We start from the raw sequence: 5648 nt of genomic DNA, 5'->3' as shown, positions 1-5648 counted from the left end.
ATTACTCTGGCTAGGACTTCCAGTACTATGTTGAATAGAAGTGGTGAAAGTGGGCATCCTTGTCTTGTTCCAGTTCTCAGGGGGAATGCTTTCAACTTTTCCCTATTCAGTATAATGTTGGCTGTGGGTTTGTCATAGATGGTTCTTACTACCTTGAGGTATGTTCCTTCTATGCCAGTTCTGCTGAGGCTTTTAATTATGACGGGATGCTGGATTTTGTCAAATGCTTTTTCTGCATCTATTAAGATGATCATATGATTTTTAATTCTGTTTATGTGATATATCACATTTATCTTCTTATGTATGTTAAACTATCCCTCCATCCCTGGTATGAAACCCACTTGATCATGGTATATCATCTTTTTGATATGCTGTTGGATTCACTTAACTAGTATTTTGTTGAGGATTTTTGCATCTATGTTCATCAGGGGTATTGGTTTGTAATTTTCTATTTTTTTTTTTTTATTACGTCCTTTCCTGGTTTTGGTATTAGGGTAATACTGGCTTCATAGAATTATTTAGGGAGGATTCTCTCTTTCTCTATTTTTTGGAATAGTTTCAATAAGATTGGTACCAATTCTTCTTTGAATGTCTGATAAAATACAGCCATAAATCCTTCTGGTCCTGGGCTTTCTGTTGTGGTTGTTAACATTTTTTTTTTTTTTTGTTATTACTGACTGAGTGTTGCTACTTGTTATTGGTCTGTTCAGAGTTTCTATTTCTTCATTTAATCCTGGAGGGCTATATATTTCCAGGAATTTATCTCCTCTAGATTTTCTAGTTTGTGTGCATAAAGGTGTTCATAGTAGCCTGGAATGAGCTTTTGTGTTTCCATAGTATCTGTTGTAATACCCTGTTTCGTTTCCAGTTGAATCTATTTGGATCTTCTCTCTCCTTGGTTAATCTAGCTAACGGCCTATCAATTTTGTCGATCTTTTCAAAGAACCAGCTGTTTGTTTCATTTACCTTTTGTATATTTTGTTTCAATTTTATTTAGTTCTGCTCTGATCTTTGTTATTTCTTTTTTTCTGCTGGGTTTGGGTTTAGTTTGTTTTTGTTTCTCTAGTTCCTTGAGGTGTAACCTTAGAATGTCTGCTTGTGCTCTTTCAGACTTTTTGATGTAGGTATTTAATGCACTGAACTTTCTTCTTAGCACCACTTTCGCTGTATCCTAGAGGTTTTGATGTTATTTCACTATTATTGTTCAACTCAAAAAAATTTTAAATTCCATCTTGATTTCATTGTTGACCCAAAGATTAATCAAGAGCAGATTAATTAATTTCCATGTATTTGTATAATTTCAAGAGTTCCTTTTGGAGTTAATTTCCAGTTTTGTTCTACTGGGGTCTAAGAGAATACTTGATATAATTTTCATTTTCTTAAATTTATTGAGACTTTTTGATGTACTATTATATGATCTATCTTGGAGGATGTTCCATGCACTGAAGTAAAGAATGTATATTCTGCATTTGTTGGGTAGAATGTTCTGTAAATATCTTTTAAGTCCATTTGTTCAAGAGTGTAGCTTAAGCCCATTGTTTCTTTGTTGACTGTCTTAATGACCTGTCCAGTGCTGTCAATGGAGTATCAAAATCCCTCAATATTATTGTGTTTCCATCTGTCTCATTTCTTTGGTCTCATAGCAATTGTTTTATAAATTTGGGAGCTCCAGTGGTAGGTGCATATGTTTTTAGGATTGTGATATTTCCCTGTGGGACTAATCTTGTTATCATTGTATAATGTCCTTTTTTTTTTTTTTTTTTTTTTTTTACTGTTGCTGTTTTACAGTCTGTTTTGTCTGATATAAGAAAAATTATTTCTGCTTGCTTTTGGCTTCCATTTGCATGGAATATCTTTTTCCACCCCATTACCTTAAGTTTATGTGAGTCCTTATGTGTTAGGTGCGTCTCTTAAAGAGAACAGATACTTGGTTGGTCGATTTTTAGCCATTCTGCCATTCTGTATCTTTTGAGTGGAGCATTTAGGCCAGCCACTTACAGTCAATGCTAGTATTGAGATGTGAGGTACTATTTTATTCATCATGCTAGTTGTTGCCTTAATAACCTTTTTTTTCATGATGTCATCGTTTTATAGGCCCTATGAGATTTATGCTCTAAGGAGGTTCTTTTTTGGTGTATTTTGAGGTTTTGTTTCAATGTTTAAAACTCCCTTAAGCATTTCTTATAGTGCTGACTTATTAGTGGCAAATTCTCTCAGCATTTGTTTATCTGAGAAATATTTTATCTCTCCCTCATTTATGAAGCTTAGTTTTGCTGGATGCAAAGTTCTTGGCTGACAATTATTTTGTTTCAGGAAGCTAAAGATAGGACCCCAATCCCTCTGGCTTGTAAGGTTTCTGCTAAGTCTGCTGTTAATCTGATACATTTTTCTTTATAGGTGGTCTCACAGCTCAAGATTCTTTTCTTCGCCTTGACTTTGCATAACCTGATGACTGTGCCTAGGTGATGATCTTTTTGCAATGCATATCTCAAGTGTTTTTTGAGCTTCTTGTATTTGGATGTCTAGATTTCTAACAAAGCCAGGGAAGTTTTCCTCAACTATTCCTTTAAATACATTTTCAAAACTTTTAGATTTCTCTTCTTCCTCAGGAACATCTATTATTCTTAGTTTGGCCATTTAACATTTTCCCACATTTCTTGGAGGCTTTGTTCATTTTTTTAAAGTTCTTTTTTCTTTGTTTTTGTCTGATTGTGTTAATTCAAAAGCCTTGTCTTAGAGCTCTGAAGTTTTTTCTTCTACTTATTCTAGTCTGTTGCTGAAACTTTCCACTGCATTTTGTATTTCTTTAAGTGTGTCTTTCATTTCCAGAAGTTGTGATTTTTTTTAATATCTATTTCTCTGGAGAATTTTTCATTTATATGCTGTATTTTTTAAAAACTTCTTTTTTTTTTTTTGACTTTTTTTCTGGTATCTCCTTGAGTAGCTTAATAATCAACCTTCTGAATTCTTTATGCGGCACTTCAGAGATTTGTTCTTGGCTGGGGAGCTGGTGTGATCTTTTGGGGCTGTTAGAGAACCATGTTCTGTCTTGTTACCAGAATTACTTTTCTGGTTCTTTCTCATTTGGGTAGACTATTTCAGTAGAGAGATCTGAAACTCAAGGCCTGATGTTCAGATTCTCATGTCCCATGGGGCGATCATTTGATGTGGTGTTCTCCCCATTCCCTTAAGGATGGTACTTCCTGAGGGCTGGACTGCAGTGATGGTTATTGCTCTTCTGGGTCTAGCCACCCAGCGGGGCTACCAGGCTCTGGGCTGCTGCTGGGGGATGTCTGCAAAAAGTCCTATGATGTGATCCGTCTTCAGGTCCCCCAGCCATGGATACCAGCACCTGTTCTGGTAGAGGTGGCAGGGAAGTGAAGTAGACTCTGAGAGTCCTTGATTGTAGATAATGTTTACTGTTCTGGCTTTCTTGAATGCTGGTTATGCTACAGTGAAGTTGTCAAGTGGATACACTTAGGACCTCTGGTTAGCCAGGATGTTTCAGGTAGTGGAATTAGGTGTTGACTTCCCCTTCCTAGGATCAGGATTATTCTGTTATGTGTTGCTATAATGGCCTGAGTTGGTTGGCCTCTAGCCAGGAGATGGAATTTTCAGAAGAGCACCAGCTATGATACTAGTACGGGGCTCTAAGTCTGCCCTAAGACGGCCAGGGTAAGTATTTTTGTTTCTCAGGTGCTGGGGGCAGAGTTCAGGGGATAAAGTTCCCCAGAGTTTCTGTGTTTTGTGTTCAGCTACCAGGGCAGGTAGGGAAATGCCATCAGGTGGCAGCAGATTAGGCAGGTCTGGTTTCAGACTCTCCTTGGGCGAGGTTTGCTGAGGCCACTGTGGGGTCTGGGAGTTGGTTCTTCGGCCAATGGGATTATGTTCCATAGGGAATCTTGACCACCTCTGCTGTATTATATAGTTTGCCAGGGAAGTCAGGGATAGCCAGTAGCAAGAGGCCTGACTCATTTCCCATGCAGTTGGCAAGCCCACATATTCTGCAATGCCCCTCTCAGACCTTGCCCCTGCTCTGTTGGTGGCAGTTCTTGTACTCCTGCACTTGCTTGTATCTGCAGCAGCTCCTGCTCCTTCCTCAGACTCTACTCCAGAAAATGTGTGCCCAGTCGAAACCACTACCAATTTCATCCGGGAGCTTTCTTCACCCCACAACACTTCCACATTTCTGCTGGTTGCCTTCCTCAAGGGCCCCAGTGAGATATAGTCAGGAATGGCTTCCCTGTGCTCGAGTTGGAGACGAGGAGTTCATACAAGGCTCTTCCTGCTGCTACTTCTACTTTTATATTTTGTGTGACTCTCTAAATCCTTTCATCTCTAGGTAAGGTTAAATTATTCTCTTGTGATCTGGATTTTCAGATTCCCAGTAGGGATGTGTGTTTGGAGGTCAGTTTTCTCCCTCTTACACTCTGGGAACTCACAGTTTTTCTCCTGTTTCACGGAATTTGCAGTGACACGCCTATTTTGCCATTTTTTAAATGAGGTTGTTTGTTTTCTCATTGTTGAACTGTAAGAGTTCTTTGTATATTTTTTATTAGAACTTTTCTATTGGATATGTGTTTTTCAAACATTTTCTCCTGGTCTGTAGCTTGTCTTTGTATTCTCTTAACAGTGTATTTTGCAGAAAAGTAGTTTTTAATTTTAATAAAGTCCAACTTATCAACATTGTTTCCTGGATTATCCTTTTGGTGTTGTATTTAAAATCTCATTGCCAAAACCAAGGTCGCCTAGATTTTCTCTTTTATTATTGTTGTGTGGTTGCATTTTATACCCCAAGAGAATATTTTGATGTCCTAACCCCAGGTACCTGTGAGTCCAACAAGTTAAGCTGAGGTCCTAATACAATGATTGGTGTCCCTGTAAAACAAAGGAAATTTGGACACAGACAGAGGGTGAAATTCCTGTATCAGCAGAGGCGGAAATTGGAGTGGGATGTCTATAACCAGGGAACATCAAGGATTACTGAAACCACCAAAAGTTAGGAAGAGACAAGGAAACGTCCTTCCCTGGGGCCTAAGAGAGGGCATGGCCTTGCTGCCACCCTCAGACTTTTGCCCCCAGAACTGTGAGAGAATACATTTCGGCCTCTTTAAGCCATCCAATTTGTAGCACTTTGTTATGGCAGCCATAGGAAATGAATACATATTTTGATACCAGGAAATCTTTTTCTGTTGTAATAAGTACCTAAAAAACATGGAAGTGGCTTTGGAATTGTGTATAGACTGGAAGAATTTTTAGGTGCATTATATAAAATGAACCTAAAAATTAAAAATTTTCAGGTGATCACACACCTGAAAGACATACTTGTGGCTCGGTACATGGAAGGTGTGGTTACCAGGCAACCGCATCCAGCCTGGGTTGTTTGGTGACTGGATAAGGTATGGGACTGGTAATCTCCAAACCATCCTAATCACTTTCTTAGAACTATCTGATTGAGGCTAAGGGCATGCCTCTTTCTGTTTGTCCTTTTCTTCTGTTTGTTCTTGAATTAGTCACTGTGAAACTTTAGCCACTCACTTCTAAGTAGCATAGAGTCCCCCAAAACATGAGTACCATTGCTATTCTTTAGGAACAGCTTTAGTACCAGAAGTGGGTGGCTCAGGCATCACTGCCTTATCACAGGGAAG

The 5648-nt window shown here is 38.6% G+C and overlaps 1 protein-coding gene across 17 annotated transcripts in view; it reads left to right on the top strand.

Annotated features, from left to right (window-relative positions):
- PTPN20 (protein tyrosine phosphatase, non-receptor type 20) overlaps positions 1–5648 on the top strand; it is a 110933-nt gene that overhangs the window by 15714 nt on the left and 89571 nt on the right. The window lies entirely within an intron of this gene.

The sequence above is a fragment of the Mandrillus leucophaeus genome, unplaced genomic scaffold (assembly GCF_000951045.1).
Source record: "Mandrillus leucophaeus isolate KB7577 unplaced genomic scaffold, Mleu.le_1.0 Scaffold388, whole genome shotgun sequence".
In the NCBI taxonomy this organism is placed as follows: domain Eukaryota; kingdom Metazoa; phylum Chordata; class Mammalia; order Primates; family Cercopithecidae; genus Mandrillus; species Mandrillus leucophaeus.
Note: the sequence above shows the minus strand (reverse complement) of the source record. Positions and strands in the feature narration are given on the sequence as shown.